Source organism: Cyprinodon variegatus, unplaced genomic scaffold (genome assembly GCF_000732505.1).
Source record: "Cyprinodon variegatus isolate N-32 unplaced genomic scaffold, C_variegatus-1.0 Scaffold13, whole genome shotgun sequence".
Classification (NCBI taxonomy): domain Eukaryota; kingdom Metazoa; phylum Chordata; class Actinopteri; order Cyprinodontiformes; family Cyprinodontidae; genus Cyprinodon; species Cyprinodon variegatus.
Window position 1 is genome coordinate 2,341,381 of NW_015150466.1, and position 10,362 is coordinate 2,351,742.

The 10,362-nt window shown below is 40.0% G+C and overlaps 1 protein-coding gene across 1 annotated transcript in view; it reads left to right on the plus strand.

Moving 5' to 3' along the window:
• The window catches only part of LOC107089818 (receptor-type tyrosine-protein phosphatase T-like), a 309,070-nt gene that overhangs the window by 50,097 nt on the left and 248,611 nt on the right, over nt 1-10,362 (plus strand). Inside the window, exons 2-3 of the mRNA XM_015382802.1 lie at nt 4,196-4,311; nt 6,622-6,802. The gene's annotated coding sequence lies outside the window, so the exon portion shown is untranslated. The remainder of the gene's footprint in view (nt 1-4,195; nt 4,312-6,621; nt 6,803-10,362) is intronic.

Below are 10,362 nucleotides of genomic sequence, written 5' to 3' on the forward strand. Positions count from 1 at the left end.
TGATGAAGCTTTAGCTACAATGGTGGAGGAAGGGATGGAGGTGGGTTTAAACGGGGTCATCTGAATGAATCATCCACAGCCTGCGCACTAGGCAGAAGACAAGTTGCGGCTCGTAGGCCTTTTAAGATGAACTTGGATGCCGATTGATTTTCGTGGAGGTGTGGTTCAAAGCTGATTGGCTGTGTCCCAGGTGGATGTAGGAGAGCGATCAGTTTCTTCAGTTGAGCTTCCGCCTAGGCTCTATTTCTCACACTGAGACCCGATACTCTGATGCGATCTACCTGCTCACACTGTACGACTAAAAACCAAGTTGGACTCACCTCCGCAGTGAAATGGCGCTACTCGGACTTGTCTATTTGGAAGTAGAAGGGGAATATGAAGATTATTAGAGTGAAACGCGCTGCCTTGGTAATTTGTTCAATTTTGTGCTGAAAGCCCAAAAAATTTAATTCGACAACATATTTGGACAAAGACATGGCTGAGCAAAAATGACTACTACAGTCAATTTTAAAGAAAGAACTCCATTTCACTCATTGCATCCCTGCCATGCTTCTGTGTTTTCATCTGAGAGGAGGAAGAAGAAGAATCCTTGTTTGCAGAAAGTAACTTTTAAGTTTTGGGTCATTGAACTTTGTCTCAGAGAGTAAAACTACATGCTGTTCTGCCTCTTGATGAAATCATCCTGTTAGTTTAATGAACTATTTTACACATTCCCAAAAAAACGAAACAGATTTTCCTTTATTTTGCATAAAAGTAAGGTACCAAGATGTCAATATCACCTGCAGGTTACTGTGCATATACCTGACTCTCTCAGTAAGTACACTGTCAGGTTTATGTGACAGAAGACCCTTGGTTTAAACCACAGGGTGCTCCCTGCCCCGGGCCCCTGCAACAGGAGAGGATACAGCCATGACAAACAGCAATTATTACTTTTATTATCATCATTATCATTATTACAGTTTAAATATCTATTCCCCCCAATTAGGATGAAGTTACAGACTGCTATTGGGAATTCTGGGAAGGAAACCTGGACATTCCAGGATGAGCTGGAATGCTTTGCCTCATGGCGACTAATGCACGGTCCATAATCTCTGTGCTGCATGCGCTGCTGCAGAGCTTGGTCGCATTGTGCTGTAGCTGTGCCATCTCCGCTGCCCTTTCACAGCGGCCGATCGCTAACATGCCAACCCCGGACCGTTCCTGATTAATGAGGCCAGCAGCCTCGGCTGGGACCGCATCCCTGTGGAGCCGTACCATTGTTCCTCCTCTACGCCTACATATTTCACCCCATCTGTCAGTTGGCACCTTCTCACTCTTCCAAAGAGTACTCCAGCTTACCCAAACTCATTATTAAAGTCCAGTTTTAGAGACTTTAGGACCCTACATTCCTTGTTTGTAATTCTGTTGATATGGATATGAAATGTTGGAGGTGAAGGCGGTTCAGGGTGGGTGTGAAGAACCGACTTTAATGGATGTGGAGAAGAATAATTAAGGCGGCGCAGAGGAGGAAATGAATGATATAGAAAATATGGCATTTGTCATTGCCAAGGTCATCTGGGGAGGTCTCATCCCTGTAACGATGTAAACAAAGTTATAATTCAAAATAAGCTCTCCATACAGCTCCATCTCCCCGCTGCTGCTTTATTCAGCAGCTCCTCTCCTCTGCTCCTGTTCTTAGCGACAATAGATGACCTTTGACTCTATGGAGAATAAGATGGGTATTAACTCCAAAAAGAAATGATCCAAACTTTATTGATCCCAGCAAATCTACCTCCATCTCTGATTAGGAAGAGCTCATGTTGGTATTAGGCAGATTTACAGGGGATCAGGCTGCTTTAGACCCAAACCTAAAAGCTACGGGATTAAGAAAATGTTCAGTTGTTGTAGTGGAGCTGAAGCCATTTATGCTTCAGTGGCTTTAGGTCAGAGTACGGAGGGAAATTTGTTCCATTATTGTTACAGAGAACACGTTTGGTAAATGGAAACCAACAACAAAAAATGCAATCCAGAAACTTTGAAAAATAAATAAAACGGTTTTGGAAAATGACTGTTTTCTTAAATGTATGCTCTTCAAATTGCTTTTTTTGTGTTTGTTTTAGAAACCCAGTTCTCTTCTCTTTAAGTGCGATAGAAACTCATTTTTAGCCAATAAAATGTTGTTGCTAACGTCCAGCAGACCAATAAAAATGCATCTTGTTTTGGGGGTGGCGTCCCAAGCAGCATAATACAGGTTAAGGAACGAAATCCAGGTTAAAATTCTCCCACCTGACGAATAAGGCGTACGTTTGCATCGCAGCGAAGGGAAGATTCCTGATCTGGTTCCATTGCTGACTTGATTACATGTTACTAACATCAGGTTTTTTCTCCTTTCTGCTCCATTGCTTTCAACAGCTTTTAATGTTTGCATTTGTTTTTTTGTTTTTGTTGAATCAAAATGAATTTAATACAAATTTAACCTTAAAAATAATAATTATAGAAACTCAATTTTTTTAAAATATCTATTTTAAGAGCACTTCTTCTAAGAAATAAAGCAGAAACCAGACTGAATGGAAAGCTTTATGAGGATGTTTCTTCAGAATACTGGGTTGGTATCTGAGGACCTGCTGGTTCCATAAGACCAAATTAAATAAAACAAAACTTCTTTCCAATCTTCCTCTCTACGAATCTGAATTTAAATTTTTTTTTTGTTCAAAAAACACCTAAAGCTGTTTTAATAATAATAAAATGCATGATCAAGATGCATCTCATATTCAGCTCATTACAAAGTTGTGAGATTTACACTTTTATTTGTCAGAAGTTGCTTTGCTCTTCAGTATTAGCATCTAATAAAATTAAGATCAAAATAACTGTATTTTATTTGAACAAAATAGTTTTAATTTCATGAAAGATCATTGCATGTAGACAACAGATTCTGTCTGTGGCCACCAAAGGCTGTGAACCTTCCCCTCCCTGCAGAGGATTAAGGAATAAGAGGACAAAGCAACAGCTTAAACGGATATTTAAGAGCAAAAACATGAGCTGAATGAACTAAATGTGAACGTTTGCTATGAAGATGCAGCAGAAACATTCAGCTCAGATGGTCTGGAAGCTGCTCATCCAGGACGACTAATCTTTGTCTCAGTCGGCTCGTCCCACGCTGATTTAAGTAGCTTGTGGGAATAATCTAGTTAATACACTGGACTGCATTCATATAAGTACTGATGATATGGTTTTAGGAAGGCCAAAGGTTGGGATGTAAATGTATTGCTTTCCTGTAGTTCAGACAGGAAATCTGCTCTTAGACACTAAAACTAGCAACGTCTCCCTTGATGGACAATAAAATAGTTTTCTCTTATCTTCTGTTTCATAAATAATCCTCCTGCTGAGCAGTTGCTCGTCTTGCTGCAGTTTGAACGTCTATTTTTTGTGCAGCAGTTTATTCCATATATTCTCCGAGGTGTTGACTTCCTGAGCCCATTTCTGCTGGAGGTTTCTATCTGTTAAAAGGGAGTTTTTCCTCTCCACTGTCGCTGCAAGCATGCTTAGTGTGAGGGATTGCTGTAGGGTCAATGAGTCGATGCAATCAGCTGGTTTTCCTAAGATAGAAAACTTTGTATCAATGTGACTGTATGATCTGGTGAACTGGAAAGTGCCTTGAGATGACATGTGTTGTGAATTGGCGCTTTAGAAATAAGCTGAATTGAATTGTTTCCTGTCTGAAATGTGAGGACTCACCATCACTCCTGCTCAGAGTGAAGCCTGTTTTTCTGCTTTTATTTCTAACGTTCGCCTCCTGTTTTGCCTCCGCTCCATTTCAGCTCTACTCTTTGATTCTACAGATTCATATTTTTTGCATATTAGATGCTTTTTTTCAAACCCCTCTACACCCAACATGCATTCCTCACTGTTTTATTTTCCATACAGATCATGAAAACATGGATTATTTGTGGGGTATGGTTTCTCTCAGTAGTTTCCTCCATTTAAAAGTCTGTTTTTTTACTCCAAAGCTTCTCAGTCGATATCGTTGGTTCTTTAGATTAAAGTAGGAGACTAACTTGAATATCAGACATTTAGGCCAACAGAATCGCCCCATGATCCCAGATTAGCCACTTGTTTAAGAGTCTAACCAGATTAAAGGGATGCCTTTTTTTTCAGGAATTAGTGGATCAGGTCCTGTTCTCCTCTGACTGTCTGTTTCTCCATCTGCTTAATCCAGATCCCGTCCATGGGCCCCAAAACGTCAACGTGGTGGATGTCCGCGCCCGCCAGCTGACCGTCCAGTGGGAGACGTTTGGCTATGCCGTGACACGGTGCCACAGCTACAATCTGACGGTAAACCGTCCCAAGCATTAAACCTCATAATAGGCGTAGGTTTGCATAGGGACAATAGGGACCTGTCCCTATGTGATTCGATGTGCATAACATGATTATATTTTACACTACAGCATTGTTGCAGCAATCGCTTCTTTTCCTTATGCAGGCCAGTAAGTTATACGTCAGCCTGAACACCTAAATTCAGCCAATATTTTATCAACGGTCATCTGTCAATCAATTAAGGAATAAGAATAATTTCCTTTCCCTTTGAGTTCCGTCCCAGTGTTTTCAGGGATGGACGTCTGTGTCTTCAGCAGGCGTAGAGCTAACAGAACTGGCAGCGTTGCGAGGCAAGGGCTCAAATATGTACGGCTGGAAGCCTTCTACACTGTTTTATACAGTAGCAGTTTTATACAGTTTTTGTTTAAAAAAAAACATGCAAATTGAAATAGACAAACGGGTCCAACCCTTTGTAATTGGGGTAATTTGGCTTCTTTTTTTAGCCTGCAATGCCCGATACCTGTCTATGTCTCTGAAGGGGGGTCGTTAAAGGGAATTGTTGGTCTGGCCAAAGAAGCGAGGTCTTCTGCTCTCCTGTACAGGAGCTGGGATTACGATGGTAGTGGGAAAGGATCAACTCAATTGCTGCATTGTAGGGTTTTTATTTATCAGCAGGCTGAAAACTTGGCTGATAAACACAAACTACTTCCTGGAAGTCATGGATTTTACATCACAGCGATCCTCCACTTTGGTAGTTCTTGATTTAATAGATAAAAAGAAGTTTTAATTGGTCTGTTTGGTGATCTAAAAAAAAAAAGAAAATCAAGAATCACAATGCATGAATCAGGAAATGAGAGCGTTATGATGTACAGCAATTGGACATTGCTTGCGGCGTCCCCCAGGAGTCAGTATTGGAACCAATGCTATTTATTCTCTACAAAAAGCAATGTATGTGAGGTTTTACAGGTATTCAGGTTCATTTTGTTTGCTGAAGATAGGCATATTTTCTGTACAGGTGAGTGCATAGAGTAGTTCATGGATGATATCACACCAGAGATAATTAATAAGCTAAAAAACTGGTCTGAAAAAAAACAAACTGTCCTTGAAACCCAAAATAAATTCATGTTATTTGGAAACAACAATGGAAACAAAGATGTGAAAATTAAACTAGATACGGTAGAGCTGAAACAAGTAATTTACCTTAAAGTCTGAGGTGTGATTATTGACTGGATTCTTAGTAAAGTTACAACATTTTTTGAACTGTTAATCTTTACACATTCTGTTACTGTTCACTGACTTTCCCACAGCTGAGCTATTGTGTAGAAGTCAATGCTAACACCTACAGGACGTCAGTAAAACCACTATGAAAGCTGCAGAAAAGAGCCATCAGGGTAATCCATAAGGCTGGATACCATGAACACACTGATTTATTATTCATTCATTCCTGCTGCTTAAATCCTCTGAACTGGTAAAGTTTCAAAGCTCACAACTAATGTGTTAAGCTAAAAATGAAAAAAGTATACAAAATATTTCATTGTTTATGGTGCCTCCTTTCACTCTAACGGCTTTATTTAACTAAAAATAGAGCAAAGACAAAACATAAAACACAACAATTTTCAGAAAACTTTGTGAGCCATTGGAGTATAGATTTCTAAAGTCATATTACGAGAGTTTTCTACTTTAAAGTCATAGGGAGATCATATTTAAATGACAAATCATTATTGCCTGAACATGTATATAAATTTACTCTTTATCAGACAATATCGTCCCAAAATGTAGAAAATTTGTATCGTTAAACTGTGTTGTTTTTCCCGTTATCTTGTGCAGGCCAGTTAGTTACACAACAGCCTGAACACCTAAATTCGGCCAATCATATATCAACAGTAATCCGTCAATCAAATGATTTCGGTCATAGCATCTCGATTCATATGTTGCAGCTAATATACACAACGGGAGAATTCAGGAGAAACGGATAACCATTTCCCTACGACTTTAAACAATTACAAAAACTCAATGTCTTATTAGCATTTACTAGGTCTGAGTAAAGGATGTTATATTATAAGATTACTGACTGTTAACAGCGTCATACTGTTCGTATCATTTCTCTAAACTTTTTTTTTTTACTGTTTTATGTTTTGACTCTTTAATTCCCACCCAAAACGGTTTTTCTTTTAATTCAAACTAAGACATTTTTATTTATGGACTCTCTTGCAGCCCATTACCTAAAACTGAAACTAAAAGCTTTCTAAACCAGTTATTGTTCCACCGGGATTACTAATATTGTTCTTGTCTGCGTAAAACTGACTAAATGCTCGTTTTCTTTTGCAGGTTCAGTACCAGTACGTGTTCAACCAACAAGAGTTTGCAGCAGAGGAGTTGATCCAGACGTCGTCTCATTACACGCTGAGGGGACTCAGGCCCTTTGTCACAGTCAGGCTGCGCCTCGTTCTGGCCAACCCTGAGGGAAGCAAGGAGAGCGAGGAGATAGTCAAGCAGACAGAGGAGGATGGTGAGAAGCGCTTTCGACACGTGTTGCATCAAACTTCACAATGAGCTATTGATCCAAAATAGAAGCAGGTTAGTTGAGTCTGGAGGCAACGAGGTATATGATTGGGCTCTCCCCAGAGAAAGCCTGCAGCTCCCCAAAAAATGAGTCATTATAAACATCTCACAACAGCCACCGGCGGTTCGTTGAAAACAAACAGCTGAACCAGCCGCCTACCTGCTCCGAACGCAGACTCCTCCAACAGAAGGGACAGGATGAGAGATGTCGCTGTCTAAGCCTCGCTGTGTGACTGACAGACAGCCAGGTTCAGGAACTGTGGAGCTAAAAACATGAAAGCTAGAAGTGCTTGATATGTTATGGTAGAAGAAAACAGAAATGTCTCCAACAGCTTAGGCCTTTAACTGTAGTCTCAGCAACTTGTTTTTTTACTTCGTTTTAAGGAGCACAGCCAGGCATGGCAGGGTGGCTCAATTACAGTTTTGTCCAAGTTGTTATCTGAGGTATTCTGTGGAAAAAGATTTTGCTTGGTGCTGCTTAAAAGTGTATGGCAGCAAAGTTTGCAGCATTGCTGCCTTATAGCAAGACCTTCCTGGGTTTGATTTACAGCTTATTTCTATGTATCCATAGTTTCTCTCCCACAGTCTAAAAACATGACTGCTAGGATGGTTGTGTCTTTCTGTTGCCTTGGGATAGACATGCAACCTTTCCAGGTGGAACCCCGGCTTTCACCTATTGACTGCTGGAGATGGGCACCACTTGATAGAAATGTAATTTTGTCATGTTGAAACCAAACAAGTTAACCAAATTGTTTAACATTTAATGTGAAAAAAGACCTAGTTCTTGACATGGGTGACCCGGGTTCAAATCTGACCTGTGGTCTCTCCCACTCTCTCATACCCCCTTCCCTGTCAGCTTCTTGTCAAAAAAAACAACTAAATTCCTCAAAAAGAAAAAGACAATAATAAATTGTTCATAGTTGTGGTTTGTCTGTTTGCATTACTCCTCTCTGCCGTAAAGCTAATTGATCCATTGTTTCCATCTTTATCTCCACTGCCTGCATCCTCATGCATTCCATCCTGTCTTAATAAAAAACAGTGCCAGATTATTGAAAGCCATCATCTGAATAAATGTCCAGCGTTATTTCCCATCCTTTTTTCCTGCTTTTGATCTATTTTTTGCTTTCTGGATTTCCCTGCTCTGCCCTGCCCATGTCTAATATCCTTTTGGGTTTGGATCTCTTGACGTCAACCTGGCCTCTGCTCTGCCTCCAAACCACAGCCTTGTGCCTTTTTCTTGGATTTGCCTGTCTTAATCTGTCTCCCTGTGCTCGAATTTGTTTTTGTGCATGACTGAAAATTCAAACCTGTACCCTAACTGTGACCTGTTTTTGGTCCCACAACTTAACCAAGTTTCTGTTCCTCGATCAAACAGTTTTGTTTTCTTTTTACTGGAACTAAATTATTCCTGCATGAGTTCTTACTGGGGTTTATGGTTAAGGCTCTTTCTTTAAACCATGGAAACTCCTTCACAACCTGTCAAGTTCTCAGTCACACCATCTTGCTGCTGTACTGAAGGAGCCATAACTGTTCTTCCCTGCTTTTCTTTGGATTCAGGTACCTGACTCCTCAGCTCTTGGTTGGTTCCTGTCAAACTCCAAATTTTTATTCTAAATAGATTTCTTACAAGTTTCAAGTTGATTTTCTTCCCAAGAAAAAACACTTCAGTTAATCAAGGACAAACATTTTACCAGATAAACACTCAGAACAGGTCTCCCTTTCATGGCATGAAGGAGGCTGTGTGAACTTACTCTTATCTCTCATGACCCTCCCTTTACCCTTGTCTAAAGTTCAGAGGCATCTGCTTTCTGTCCCCCCTACCTTAAACATTACAACATAGAGGCTGGTGCAAGATTTCTCTTAAATTACTCATTTTCAGGCAGGCACACTCAAAACATTTTATTTCACAAATAGGCCAAAGAAAAATATGGTTCCACAGTGGGTTCTCCGGCTTCCTCCCACTGTCCAGAAACATGACTGTTAGGTTAATTGGCTTCTCCAAATTCTTCTTAGGTGTGAATGAGTGTCCTGTTTGTCTCTGTTTTGCCCTGTGATGGACTGGCAACCTCTTCAGGGTGTACCCCCTCCTTTCACCGGTAGATAGCTGGAGATAGGCATCATCATCTTGTGACCCCGGTAGGGATAAGCGTGATGGAAAATGAAAGGATAAATGAACTTGACTGAACTGACATTGGAGAAATATACCTCTACATTTAACCCATCCCCTTGTTGAGCAGTGGGCTGCCATCGTGGGGCACCCAGGAAGCAATCAGGGGTTAAGGGTCTTGCTCAGAGACCCAGAGTGGCAGTCTGGGGAGAGGGACCCAAACTCAGAACCTCAGGATTCCAAGCTTAACCACTGGGCTGCATGCTAACAAAGAACTGGTTAATGATAGGTGTTATCATCGCATTGAGGCTCTGATCTGATGTTAAGTTGTTGGTTTGTTGGTAAAGAATAAATAAGGCCTTCAGATTCCAGAGGCTTAGATTGTTTTTCTGTATAGATATCGAAGAGCATGCTTAAATGCCTCTGAATAACAAAAAGCAGATATTAAAAACTCTGATCTCCAATCTTTATTCCTTCATATTTTACTCCTACAGCAGAGAGAGATTAAAGCAATGACTGAGATTGTATAATCCTTTTATCATAGAAGTCCCAGTTCTGATCCCAGTATAATAAAAACCACTGGATTTATTTTTCAGTGCCAGTTTGACTCTGAAATGTTTTTATCAACTCCTGCTGCTGTGTTCTGATCAGAGCCAACTAATGGGTTTAAAGAAGGTCTAAAAAGCAGGATTGGCATCCTGTCCACTTCTCATACGTCTGACTTATCTTAGAAAACATGGAAACAGTAGAACCAGTATGTTGTGTAATCCCGTATTATAGTGTGAGATGTAATCCAGACCCCCTCTTCCTGTGTTCATATTTTCCTCAGAGGATTAAACTCTAATTCTTGTGACATGGTGAAAAACACAACAGGATTGATCAGGAAAACAAAATGTGGCTCTGATGAGCCGTCCAAAAATGTGCTCCCTTTAAATTAGCATTGAATGCTTTATCTTTATTTAGAAGGCTGTTAAAGGCAGTAGAACTGATGTTTACTTTTGTTGGTTAAACTAATGTGCATCACAGGGGGAAATAAGTTGTCCCTTTTATACTTTCTGAGCATAATTTCCAGTTACAAAGCTCTTTGTTCAGGAATGAGTCAGAAGGAGAAAACATCCAACATGTGAGCGCGACAATGCAAGCAGCAGACATTAGCTCTGATCATTATTACTGCACTAAAACATTTTTTTTTATGAACAACACTATGGAGAAACAGTTTATAAATAACAAAATAAACTAAAAAAAGTCGAAAAATGATTAACTGTATTTTCTGGTACTTGCAGTTTTTACCTCAAACCTTAAAGGGGAAGTCCGGTCAGCAAGAATTAATGTGTCATTATTGATATCTAAAACTAATATGTATGGAATGATTTAATGAATTTAGCATTAATCAGTAAACA